This window comes from Photinus pyralis, unplaced genomic scaffold (genome assembly GCF_008802855.1).
Source record: "Photinus pyralis isolate 1611_PpyrPB1 unplaced genomic scaffold, Ppyr1.3 Ppyr1.4_LG1, whole genome shotgun sequence".
Classification (NCBI taxonomy): Eukaryota; Metazoa; Arthropoda; class Insecta; order Coleoptera; family Lampyridae; genus Photinus; species Photinus pyralis.
The window spans coordinates 9,645,125-9,659,232 of record NW_022170249.1 but is presented as its reverse complement, the minus strand read 5'-3'; the positions used below and the strand labels follow the sequence as shown (position 1 = coordinate 9,659,232).

The window sequence follows — 14,108 nt, the reverse complement described above, 5'->3', positions numbered from 1 at the left end:
TTTCTTCAGACGTACGTAGCTTAGCATAATGCTAGCATTATGTTGAAATCTACGAGGCGAATGCTGGAGCAGGACTCTTCCCTCTCAGCACCCTACCACCGTTCCTTCCGGTCCCATGCTTAACTTTACCCATTCTTTCATGCCCGTTCTCTGGCGGAACAGGGTCAGGAACACCTGAACAGCGCACGCTCGGATTTGTACCTGCGTCGTCGCGGTGGAGGCCCTGTGCATATAAGCTAGGACGCCGGTACCTGTCGGATAGCCTGACCCATTACTGCCAACGCGTACACCTTTGGCTATACGATTTGGTGCCTAATTCTGAAAACATATTTCGATCCATGCGCCACTCGCTAGCTGATCGAGGAACCTCATCTCAAACAGCAGGGTTTCCAAATTCTAGACCTGTGTATACGATCGTGTCTTTACCTCAATATAAATTGCCCATTGCGCATGCGTGGTTTTGAAGGGAAATTATAAATGATTACTTATCGATGATAATTGCAACACCGGCGAGGTTGCAAAAAACCTCCATACTTGGATGGGTAAACGGTAAATCGGACATTTCATTTCTTCTAACACACACGATTGATAAATACTGTTATATGCTAACCTCTCACTTAATCTTTCGTTTTCGGGTAGAGCAAATTCTAATCCGCAGAAACTAAATTCGTCGTCCACAAACAGTAATTGCTCTTCTTGAACCAAGGTGATAACGGGTTTATGACGCCGCGCCCTAGTCCTTTTTTGAATGAATCCTTCGTGTTTAAAACGTCCTGCTTAACTCTTTTCACCCTTGCTTCAATAGTAGGTCGAGGAACACTATACTCTTTCGAAACCTTGAGGTATCCTATTCTTCCTTCTAGTACCTCCTCGACGGCTAGACGCATACTGTTCCCGTCTCAAGATTGCCTTTCTGTTCTTCCGGTGTGTTTTCCCATCGTATACTTAAAGACTGAAACAAGAACTAGCTATATCTTTAATTAGATGCCAGTTGCCGTCTTCGTCGAATCGCCAAAGACTGCCCGTAGCTTGGTAGCTGGCTTCTTTGATTATCGAATGTCGAGCAAGAAAGTACTCGTCCTTGTGCCGTAGAGTATCCGCCAGACATATGGCCAAGATATTCTTACATACACTCTTCGTACTGATGCTTCAGTGAAGTCTGTCTTTGGAGCCGCCGTTCTAACGCCATGAATCGCCCTTGCGTCATACTCCTTGAGTCGACGACTTAAATGGTAATGAGACTATGAATTTACCACCTCTAGGTAGAAGTGAGTTTCACAAAGCCTTTCCTCTGGGGACCAAGGTGTGATGGTGGTTATGTAGTGTGGTGTAGTGTTTCCCGTTACACCGCTTGCATCTCGAGGTGCGACAGAAGCACGCCAAGTGATTTGGCCTCAAACAGTTGATGCACAAATTGATCCATGTTACCATGATGTTCAACCTCTCTTCTATCGGCAATCTTAAATTGGTCACAATTAGGAAGAGATGTTCAATTGTTCACCCTGACACTCAAACATGAAGGGTGAACGGCTGCAAACGACGCTTTGGATTTCTGAGGCATACTACGATCTACGCGTTTAATGTTTCCTTGATCCCCATATGTGTTCGACTGATTGGTTCTTTTATTGTTCTTGATTCTAGTATTTTGCGCCGTTCTTGCATAAACTGTGTCAGTTGTTAGAAAGTTTGAAAATCCACGTTCACCATCGCATTTTCTCCTTTTTCCCTGGTACATGACTCTAGTTTAGACACCGCTATGTAGACCAACATGTAAACAAATGTGGGATGTTCGAGCACTACTAATACCTGCACGTTGTTCAAGAGTTTGTCCAATAGTGATCTCTTTAGGGGTGCGTGTGATCCTCCGGACCTGTCCTAGCTCGCATAATGCCTTCAAGTGATTTTCAATTCAACAATGAGCTTCTTGTTGTGAAACCTCTTGCAAAGCCTCCCCCACACTACCTCGTAATTCGACGCGCTGATTGGTAGTGATTTAATACCCAAAATGAGGCGCATGAAGCATCAAACAACAATGCTCACCACATAAAAGCGATCAGGTTACTAATGAGAAGGTCATCAGATGACAAACATGAAAATGTTTATTGAAATTGAACAGCTTTTTATAATTTTTAAGTGGTAGAGAAATGCACGACATGGCGATGGCGGAACGTCGCACGACGCGTGATACTCTATGAGACAGCGGCATGTGCGAATGGTGGACTCGCTCAAATAATAGAGGCGTTCGGTTTATCGTGAGTTCGGATTATCGAGGCCCTACTGTAATTGCCTCGTACTGACACCCATTACTACAACGTCACACCACTATGGCCAATTACGTTGGGAAAAAATCAATTTTCACTATGGCCAAGGCCAAGAACTAAACATGTTATGGCACATGCAAGTGCCTTTTTCCAGGCAGTGTTATGTTATGATTTATGTATATTAAAATCATGTTCGTATTAGTGTTATTCCATCAACGAATGAGTTCTGCAATCGTTCGTAGTTCATAGTCTTCAACCATGCTTTATCCTCAGTTGGTGTTTCCATACAAAACCACGATAAACAAAAACATTGCAAATCACGTTTGAAAACAATATTAATTTGAAAAGTTTTGTTTATTCCTCTTTTGACATACATCAGCGTTGGCCAAAAAGAATACTGCTATCGGCCACAGATTCGAGGGAAACTGCCTTGTACCGATATCACAATGTAAAAAAAAGGCAGATTAGATTAAGTACTCGAAACCTTTCCTATTTGATGAGTATTGAGTATGTACTTAAAATGCTTTGTTTCATATTCCACCTCATTTGGATTAGATTCGAATGTTATATATATATCAAGCAATTTAAGTGTGTTTTAATCACTATGGCGAAGTTTGTTATTCGAAACGATTTGAGAACAATAGGCACCCTCTATGGCCTTGCGGTAAATGCTTTGCAGTGAACAAAATTTAAATGTTAAAGTGATTAAAGTGAAAATTTGAAAAAAAAAGAATTTCCATTATATGAAAACTACCAACTACTGTGCAGAAATCATTATTTTAAAATCGAATGAGGAAGCTACTCCGCCTCTAATACAAGAACCACAATGTACCCACATTTCACTGTATAAGCATTAAATTGTGTTTGACATTTCATTGTTTACTGTGACTTTTAATTCCCTATTTACTTTTAAACCCTCCGGGAAGGCTTTACTCCCCCAGAAAGAACACGAAACACGGAATACAAAAAGATTGCGTAAAAGATTCGCAAAAGTTTGCGTAGGTACCGTGATGTAAAATGGTAACTTTCTACCCATGGTTAAACCTTATTCTTGATTCAATTTATAAAGCAAGTATTTGGTTTATCAATACCTACGTCTAATTGAGTCCTATGACGCACCCGTATCAAGAGTTACTTGAACTTCTAACAGTAAAAGAACGGATTCTAGACAAGTAAATCAAAACATTGCTTTTAGTGAAACTAAAGCAGACACCAACGACCAATAATCCATCATTAGCCTTTATCGACATATATGATAAAACGGGGATTCTCCTACATAAGTATATCCCCTCCAGCCTCCGCTTAACATTAACTCAATACATTTTAATTCGTTATTACAAGTTGATAGCGTTTTAAGATTGGTTTCCGCGTTACTTACGTAGGATCAAAACATTGGTAATTAAAGAAATGCAGAGTAATTTGTAGCGGTTGGTGTTTGTTAATTCGGTTAGTGATTTGTGAGTGCCAGCATGCCATCCACGTATCTTTCGCATTTGGCCGACGTCTCTATTTCGGATTCTGATCTCGATAGTTCCGTGTATTTCTTAAACTCGAACGCTAGACCAACGGATGAATGCCCATTTCAAATTATGGGTAAGTTCTAATTGACGGAGTAAACCTAATTTCACTCGGTTTTTTGATACCACTCACACTATTTAGGATTTTTTACGCGTTTTGCTAATTTTCTTTTTATGGCGATACAGAAAACACGCGTTGTTTCCCATTTAAGCGGAATTGCAGTGCAAACATAACGCACGAGCTTCACCTGCGCCTTACCAGTTTGGTACCTTCTCCATATAAAACTTTCCTCGCCACACCATTTCCCAGAATTAACTATTTTTATAAACTTATTTGGAATCAAATTACAGTTTCTTTGTTGCATCATTACATACGTATGCTTGATAGCTTCCGTGACCCTTTATTTCAAAACGTTTCTTTTTTGTATCAAGGTTAACAATTTTAAAATTTTTAGACCTATTGCTAAGATTTTGAGCTAACTGTAAGAAATCAATGTGTTTTTTTCTTAAACCATGAGAGCAATAGGTAATCAAAGCAAATTTAATTGAATTAAATGACTGGAGATCTGTTTTAGTTTTAGTGACTGCAAATCAAAATCTTACCTGAACCATTAAATAAAAACACTATTATTCAATGCCTGAACTGAATGGTTTGCATTCGGTCCTCATCCTGTCAAGTGTCAGCTATTCCACAATCGGTTTCCCTCTAGATAAAATTGTTTATTTATATCTATCGACAAATCACGCTCGTCAAACGTGAGTTCTGTCTGTGTTTAAATTAAAGAAATAAAATACCTTTCATCATAACAACAGAGAAATTGGATCCGTATGGCGCATACCTTGAATGGAATAAATATTTATTTAATCGTTCATGCTATCTATCTTTTTCTTAAACTTAATTAGAGAATTTGTCCGTTAATTATGTTTACGTTGCATTTACAACAAAAGTGTTTATTTGCTCTTACTGATGAAGTTTAAATGTTGCCTAATTTGGTGCAATTCCCATAAAGACAATCACTTCCATTTATCGTATTTGTAATGGATCAATATTATGAAAATGGTAAAATCTTCGTAAACTAATTACCTTGCATTTTAACATATTCATAATTTTCTTTACTAATTTATTACTATGAGCTTTGTGACAAAAGACCAACACAAGAATCTATGACTGCGTGGTCGAAATATTAATTAATAAACGCAAACAACAAAACAAGGATCAAATATTACTTTAGGCAGTATTGTTTCAGGTTGACAATTAAAGACTGTACGCCTTGAAAATTTAAAAAAATTCGTCCGTTTTCTATAAAGAACTAGACTAAGAGTAGCTCAGAGCTCTATAGGTACCTCTATTTGAATATTGGAAATGTATGTTTACGTGCACAGTACAAGGTATTACATTTGTTGTATTTGTTGATGGAAGGTTCAAAAGCAAACATGTCTTTCAAACCGAGAGTCGTTTCGTTTAGAGTTTCCAAACCAAACCCTTCAAAAAATCCACAACATTGCATTTCTTTTTCAGTTTTGTTCTCGAGAACTATAAGACATATCAAGAATCTAAGATCTATGGGGATGAAAAAAATACAAAAGGATAAGGAACGTGATCAGAATTTCACTGAATTTGTGTTTGTGTTCTTTAATATTGCCGAACAGTTTTGCAATACGACGTTAGTAATGGAGGCTGCGCCTGCGCAGCAGACATTTTCTATTTTTATCCTTATTTAGGAGTGTGCCATCTTGAGGTAACAATTTTTTTACAGAATCTGAAACGGACTATCAAAAGACGTACCTTGTTCTCGATGCGTCCTATGATCCTCGAGAAAAATATAAACGCAATTTTGGGGAACTTGTTAATGGTAGCTTTCAAACGAAACATTTGTGCTAGCATTTATGACTTTATGAAAATCCCTCTATCGCCCAATTTTTTTGGCTACAAACCAAATGTAACAGCCTGTATACTGGGCGTTTTCGCTCAAGACTAAAAAAGAAGTGTAGGTATTATTTGTTTGGGGGTGCTCGGACAAAGGAAGAATCCGAGTACGAATAATAACAATATTGTAATGTGGGGTGGCGATTGAATCTAGTATTTTGTTTTTGTTCGATAATCCTGAAGTTTTGCAGCCACACATCTAAGAACAGAGATGGGCAGAATACTTTCAAAAAGAATGTGAATACTAAATAGTAAATACTTTAGACAAATCAAAAGTATTTGAATACTAAATACTTTTACGTCCAGCACAAGCAAATACTAAATACAGATACTTTGAAAAGTATTCAAATACTTTCAAAAATAAGTATTCACATACTTTAGAATGTATTCGAATACTTTCAAACGTATTCGAATACTTTCAAAAGTATTCTAATACTATCAAAGGTATACGAATACTATAGAAAGTATTCGAATATTTTGAAAAGTATTCAAATACCGTAAAAATTATTCAAATACTTGTCACTCAAATACTTTAAAAATTTAAAATAGTACTAGATATAGCAGGTACCAGGCCCTCCGAACCTTTCTTATATCAGTTATATCTTTAAGAATACGTGTACCAGTTTTCAAAGCGATCGTACGTCGTACGCCTTTCTGAAATTAATCCTAGCGATTTTGAAATAGATCCTTTTCTATTCGGCCGTCTGTCAGTGTGCACGATAACTTCTTTGAAACGTGCGATCGCTTTGAAAATTGGTACACATGGTCTTAAGGATATAAGAAAGGTCCCTATTGTTTTTAAGTGACGTAGACTATCGGGTCAAAAAGTGTCACTCCAGGATCATTCGGTATTCAGTTGTATAACTTAAAGGTGCGAAGTATTCGAATACTTCGCAAAGTATTTGAATTCTTGGTGAAGTATTCAAATACCTTGCCAAGTATTCGAATACTTTGCGAAGTATTCGAATACTAAATATTTGCGAAAGTATTTGAGTTACAAATACAAATACTGCTTCCATAAAAGTATTTAATTACAAAGCATTTGAATACTTTAAAGTATTTACAAATTCGAATACTGCCCAGCTCTGTCTAAGAATTACTAATTGTACTAAAATTTCGAAATTTTTCGAATTTACCAGCAACTAAGGAGCGATATCTGGCATCGTCATGTAGTTTTCACTAAACATATAACCAACGGCAAAGAGGGGCATGTTTGACCTTTAACGACTAACTTTAAAGTCTTTTGTTTACGTAGCATCCGTAAATACGAAAGGTGACATAAGTACGTACCTACTTACATAAAAAACAAACTCCTTTTAACGCTGTTACTCGTTTTTTACCATCCCGCATCCGCATCCTATCCGCAATTTGCAAAAATGCGCTAAAAAAGCATCGTGAATGCTGAATCGATTAGGCTCAATTTTTGGCATTGCGTATTATATCGCTAAAGCTATGCCCAGTTTGAATTTCATGTAGTTCGGTTTGTAACTAAGTGAGATGTCAAAAGGGCTTTTGCACAATTCGAATCCTTTATTATTGGTATTATTACAACAGTGATATGATATGATAGGAGGTAAGGCACCATTGTTTAATTAAACCATGGACCCACTCATTCGCTTTAAATTTTTTGCGGTGACATCGTATGCATAAATCCATAAGCGTAATTTTACAGTTTTGAAAGATACCGCTGGCTGCTCAATAGAAGGTGCATTTATGTAAATACAGTAATTTTGTGGAGACAGTGGCGACAATAGAAGCCCAGCTGCCATGTTGCATCGAAAATTCAAATTAGAAGTAGGCAGCACGCAATACACGTATGACATTTGCTGCATACACTACAATACAATATTATACATAGTGGTCCACTGAAAACAGTCAATGCCAAATTTGCTCACTTAACGACAGTTTTGCCAGAAACGCTCGAACAAGTCAATTTTAATTTTGAAGGAGGCACCAAACGTTCTTTTTTTTGAACGTCCATTTTGGTAAAACAATTCCACAATTTTAACTGATCGTTCGATCGGGTAACGCTCCATAATTCAATTTGTCAATGTTTATAGAAACAAGGGGTTGGAACTGGAACCGGTTTAATTTATAAGCCCCTCACATGGAACGGGAACCGTTATTTAAAATGTTATGATAACCCGAATCGATACCGCTATCGTTATATTATCAGTGTCAAAGAACCGGTATTTTTCGGTTGTCCTTCTCTTGTAGGTAGGGTAGGCACGTTACGCTTTGTGATAGGGAAATGCGGTTTATATTGTTGCTCTTAAACATTTGCTTCTGAAGCGTTTGTGATAAAAATTTTTCGTAGGTTTAACATTAATTAATTTACTTATATAGGTAGCAAACGAAAAGCATCTAAACTCTAGAGAATTCTAAAGTCAGGAGATATATTTTCTGGAAGGTACACGTCATATATGCTTTCATTCCTTATTGCCGGCGATTGATCCTTTATCGACTTGATGGCCAAGAATAAAATCTTGTCTTCTGATACGTTCAGAGTTGTAGAATAATTGAACCTACACTGTTGAAGAAAAGGAAAGTAAAAAAACGGAAGAAGTTGACAGAGGTTGAAACGAACGCGTAAGCTAAAAATAAGTTTCAATTAAACATAAAAAATTTATTTACGCAAAAGAATAATGTACTTTAATTTTATGTATTATATATTGTCTATAATTAATAAGAATTTATATCTAACCGAACCGAAAAACTGGAACCGGAACCGAAGATTACTGAAGCCACAGAACCGGAACCGGTACCAGAACCCCTAAAAATAATTTTACCTAAATAGTTCGGAACCGGAACCTATATTTCACATGGGTTCCAACCTCTGATAGAAACCTAGTGTCACAAATAAGCAAAGGAACATGATGCGATTAAACCTGGTCAACACAATGCGTACACTTGACTTTTGACACCCTATATTTGCTCCCAAAGGCTAACCCTAAAACATACACCCCCGTTGACTCGTTTCCGAAATAGTCGCCAACAAGGAAATTCGCTTTCAGTTTCGGAACGCGTATTCAGTTTAATCACAATTGAATCTGTCTCATAATGGTCTTTCTATGAAAAGTTTTTTTGTTTTCACAAAAATGCCTATCCCAATTCAGCGAAGTTGGAGATTAGGTTTAAGATTGTCCCTCACATTTGTTCGAAAAGCAGTTGCACAAAAATGCATAATTTTCTGAAGGGATAACGTGTCTGCTATTTACGAATACGCGGCCCGGCGAAGAAGCGTCCCTTGAATTAATGAATGCTCATTCCTATATAGTAAATTCTATTCCGATGACTTGACCCCAAAAGTCGCCCAGCGGTATATTGGACCCCATGAAAACTTGGCTTCAGAATAATTGGAACTTGTAGCTTCGGACTCAAAAGTTTTAGGAATATTTGCGCTCCCAATTCGCAGTGGAGTGGAAGCTCGACTTTGGTACGGAGGGTCCGTAGTTCGAAAATGTGTTCGGGCGCGAATCTTTGTAAATGTATAGTGGGTTAGTAGAGCAGCCTTGATTGAATCTCCTCGAGTAAGTTTGCTGGGCAAATTTCGTTTCGATACTTCAAATCCGCAATCCGGAACTTCTGCCGTATAAAAATTGGATTGATGTATTACAGAACTGGCATTCAAATTATTTCTCCGAAACTATCTTCGAGATATTTCCCTCAAAAATACTTGCTGCATGGTTAAATTCGCTCATGAGAATTCCTTCCCACATATTCGTTCTCCCTAAATTAAATGGCTCCAAAAACTCGCAACTACATATGTAAACTCGATCCGGAAATTCGTTTATGAGTAATTGAGTACTGGTCGCCGAAATATTTGCTCCTGAGAAGCATCGCGCCAGATAAATTTGGCCGATAACTTTGATTTTGACGCAAATTATTCCTTTAGTTCACTACCGAGTCAAGTTTAACCGGGGACGAGATCCGTTCCGATCGCAAGATTTCAGAGGCACATTTTCGTATGTCAAAAAGGTTTTTCACCTCATATTCATATTAAAATATGTTTCAAATTGAATATTTTTTATCTTGGAAATGGCCATCAGTAAAAACTCGGCTAAGTGATCTATTTTTACTTGTTACAGAAGATTCAACAGTACCGCCGGGTCACAATGGCGTCGAAGATAAAACAGAATATTGGAGAGTTCCAGTTAGTAATGCGATACTAAACAACAAACCAAGTAAGTCCCAAAGAAGATTGATTTTTTGTAGCTTATTTGTATTTCCAATCCCATCAGTTTGAGTTTGATCTTCCGGTCTAGCCTTCAGAAGGAAAAATGTATGACGTTTCGGCTTCATTATTCATTTATGTAAATAATTTAATGGTGTATTGGTGCCTTAGATTATCTCGTGTAGATGATAAGCTGCGTCATCATTCATCCAGCTCGTGTTTTTTCTTTTTGTAAGCGTTTGACCTTTTTAATTAAATATAAATACTAAAGATTTAAGAGATTTCCTAATTTACACATACATACATTAAATACGTAATTTGCAACCATGGTCTATTCACTATTGAGTTACATTTTCACACTATAAAGTATAAGATCTAAGCAAAGGCATTGTAGCGATAAGGAAACATCATGTACGAGATTAATTTGCTCCTTAAATCAGTTGTTATGGATTAGGGCCGGTCATTTAAATCTAGATATTTTTAAACTTAAATGCAGAAACAACCTTCTGAGTTTGGAGGTCGCAAATGTTAACTCGATTTTTCAATCCTTAGGTTAATTTTAGTAAAGACGTTCAATAGTATCCTTCTACCGTGGCCGTGGGTATATATGCATTACTTGCGAGATTACTTGTTTATTAAAATATTTAATGCCATGAGAAAATGAATTAGCTTATCCGTCTAATTTTAAACATTTCCAAGAAACTACAATTTTTCTATTTTTATATGCTTTTTTTAAGTAAACATAGTTTCTACTGTCATCGGAAAGGCATTGAACACAACAAGGAGAAGGGATGGCAGAAATTTTTCTGTGCTATTATGCCCCCTTGCATATATGCAGAATAAATGAGGACCCGCCCAATTGAAAAGGTGATCCCGAAATTGATTGATTCAGGTCCAGCGTTGTGACGTGACGAAAAATAGTTGCAAGGTGAAATATATCCATTTTCTCGCTTCTTCGACGGTTATCAAATCATGCCATGAACCTCTACTGCTTTTTGGATATCCTATGTTCCTCGATGCAGTTGCATTACAATGATTTGCAAGAGTTTACTCGAAACTAAACACTTTTATCACCAAACAAAAATGTCCGCATCTCCTAGCTTTTTCCAAATTCGTACCCCATTGAGTACCTATGTTTGCACGAAGGAGACGTTTTGCCATTTGCGCTTGAAATATTAAAAACTTGTTTAAATACTACTTTCATTATCTGAGTGTGCACATACAGGCACGAGATGAAAAGGAAATTGATATAATTAGAGTGTTATCTTCATTTCAAAATGGCAGGGTTTGGAAATAATAATCTCTGTGTTTACGACTGATAACGAGTTTTGCGTAAGTCAACACTGCTGGACAATTCACAAGGATTTGCACAATCTTCCTTAAAATAGATCTATATAATTCAAAGCCTTTCAAAAATTAAAATTACAGCATATCAACTAGAATGGTAAAAGTTGAATGACATCTTTCATTAATTTATAATTTGTAGCAAGATAACCACGTTTATCTGCCCAATTTCGTGTTTGCACATTGTCCAAATTACGTAGGTAGTAGGAATTTTCGTTTCCTTTTTCCTACACTTTTCAGGAAGGACACGTGTTTTGCTAAATTGGAAATAAGTAACGCACTTGGAAAAACCGACGTGCAGGTGTTTGGTAGCAACATTTGAACTAATTACAATAACATTCCTACATTATATTGTTGCTATTTGATGAAAAGAGATGAGTATTGCCAGCTATTGCACTTTTTGCAAACTTTCTCCATTATGACGACGACGGGGTTGAAGTGTAAATATGCATTATTTAGACGTGCGGAAGAGGAACTTGTTTGAGATCAATAAATCTACTACTCCTTGTTTGTTCAGTGTACAGACGAACAACCTGCTGCACAGTATGGTTGCCTGTTTTCGATGATGCCACATTTCGATGGTACCTGAGTACCTACTTATACGGATTCGACTTTCATGATACTCAATGGTGACTCAATGGATGATTTCGGTTGTTCTTGGGAGCTTCGAGACTGTGAGTAGAAAAGAGTGAGTAATCTCTCCTTGCTCGTCGTTTGCTGCCCGTTGCACCCGTGTGGCGCAGTTCAGTTGAAGTTGGACTGTGGTGCTAAGGGTCCCTGGTTCGATTCCGGGTTTGGGCATGGATATTTGTAAATGTACCTATAGTGGGTTGGGTTGGTAGAGCCGCCTTGGCTGAAACCCCGCTTACTCAAAAATAAAGGCAAATAAATGAAATAAATAAATGAAAAACTTTGCCGAACAGTTCGCGAACTGAGCTTTCGTTTGATATGCGACAATGCGCTCATGTTTAATGCCAGTTTTTAGCGTGTAGTCAGGGGAACATCTTAAAATTTTTTATTCAGTAAAAAGATAAGAAATGTCCTAAGTTAATCTTATTGCTGTTATCCGTCAATTTGTGAGGTTAAATAAGAGCCTCATTGCGGTGGTCTCCGTGCCGATAGCGGTGTAGAGTTTTCGACTTTTGGGACAATGAAAGTCCAGCACTCAATTTCCGAAAGGAGGTTAACACGAAGTTACATGTTAATAATAATAATAACTCATTTACGAAAAACACTGAAAGAGGCCTATTCAGGTTAGTAAGATTGAAGGGGTTTTTATCACTACATATGATTTGCTTGTGGTTTTAAATAGAAATTTGTTACCTACTGAATGCAATTTATGAATTTCTTACAGGGATGTGTATGTTTCAGTTAACCTTGTTGTTTTTGTCCAATTTTTGCTTTTATTTTATTTCTTATTTGCCATGAATTCTGACGACTATTTCAGGTCCGCTATGAATTTTAATAGTCATTTATTAATTTCGCTCTAATAAACATTATTTTTCATTGCATAATTCATAATCAACGTCAAATAAGCTTTCCAATGATCCAGTGGCGCTCGTGTTAAAAAAACCCACAAGAAACAACAACATTTTCATACAAGAAAGTGTACAATCACATCTTCCATCTTTATTAAACCGGTTTCCCCGGGCGCGAGCTCGGCAAGTGTTCGACTCGACAAATCAGATTTGTCGGTCGTAGCCTGCAGAGGTATTGAAAATTTGATAATATACTAATGTCGATGAGAAGAATTCATATAAAATATTTCCAAGTTGGTGTCACTTTCGGTTATACGGGAATTTAATTCCAACTTGCTTATTTTAAATTGAGCATCTATACACTGTGTCCAAGATGTCTATATAATGGGGATCCCACAACCATAGAAGATACCACGATGGTCCAATTAGAGAAAAGTTGCGCAATTAAACAGATATTTTGATGCTGTAAAGAAAACTAAAAAATCCGTTACTTCCGAAGATATGCCAGACAAATCGAAATTTGCCAATTTCGTTTTTGTTCTTTTCTGGTTTTATTTGAACAGATACGAAACAATCAAAGACACCTTGTCATTGCCACTATTTGAGCTCTACAAGACAGCGTTAAGAGATTTTCAATACAACGTTTCGTTTCGGAGAAATCATATCATCAACTTTATTTTTTATATGGCCCGTAAAAAAAGTATGTACTGTATGGCATAACATTTTTTTATTACTGATATACAATAAGGAACACATAAAAAAACAAAAGTTGGAAACTGTTGGTTTCAACAGGATGGTGCACCTACGCACAAAGCCCTAATCGCGGTAGATTATCTATCGCACAAATTTCTTGGAAAATAAAAAATAGGTTTTGAACAACCCCGTGATATTTCATTATACTTAGTAGATGTTAAGAACCAAATGCATAAAACGCACACTTGGGGAGTTTTGGGGATGTAATTCACACTCATTTTTCGACTACTACTTCATTGGCTTAACATTCTCTGTGCTTAGTTACGGTTAGTTTACAAGGGTTGAAGACCCTCGTTCGTACTAAATGAAATGGATCCTCTACGGCACTGGTAAAAATTTTCACAATCAATCAAAAACTTGGCGATCTGGTTTGACTGCATAAAAATAAATACGAATTCCCACATAAATAATTGCATATATTGACAAACCAACTTCATTCTCCTTTCCATTTTTCCTGATTTAAAGATTAATTTGTTTCCTATTAATAGAGCAAATAAAAACCGTATCTCGTAGCCACGAGCCATCAGTTCTAATTTCCCTTATCTAAATTTTTTATGCACAATACACCCCGGGCAATTTTTTACACAAGATATTCACACACACACCTTATAGCTGAACAAAATTTGAATTCATACAAAAGTGAAATTCCTAAGC

General features: G+C 36.9%; 1 long non-coding RNA gene across 1 annotated transcript; it reads left to right on the top strand.

Moving 5' to 3' along the window:
* The first annotated feature begins 3,274 nt into the window (after positions 1-3,274).
* On the top strand, positions 3,275-10,003 carry LOC116158775. Its single transcript, XR_004142809.1, has 3 exons — positions 3,275-3,854; positions 9,794-9,889; positions 9,947-10,003. It is a non-coding gene; the product is annotated as an uncharacterized LOC116158775 (long non-coding RNA).
* Positions 10,004-14,108: the final 4,105 nt, after the last annotated feature.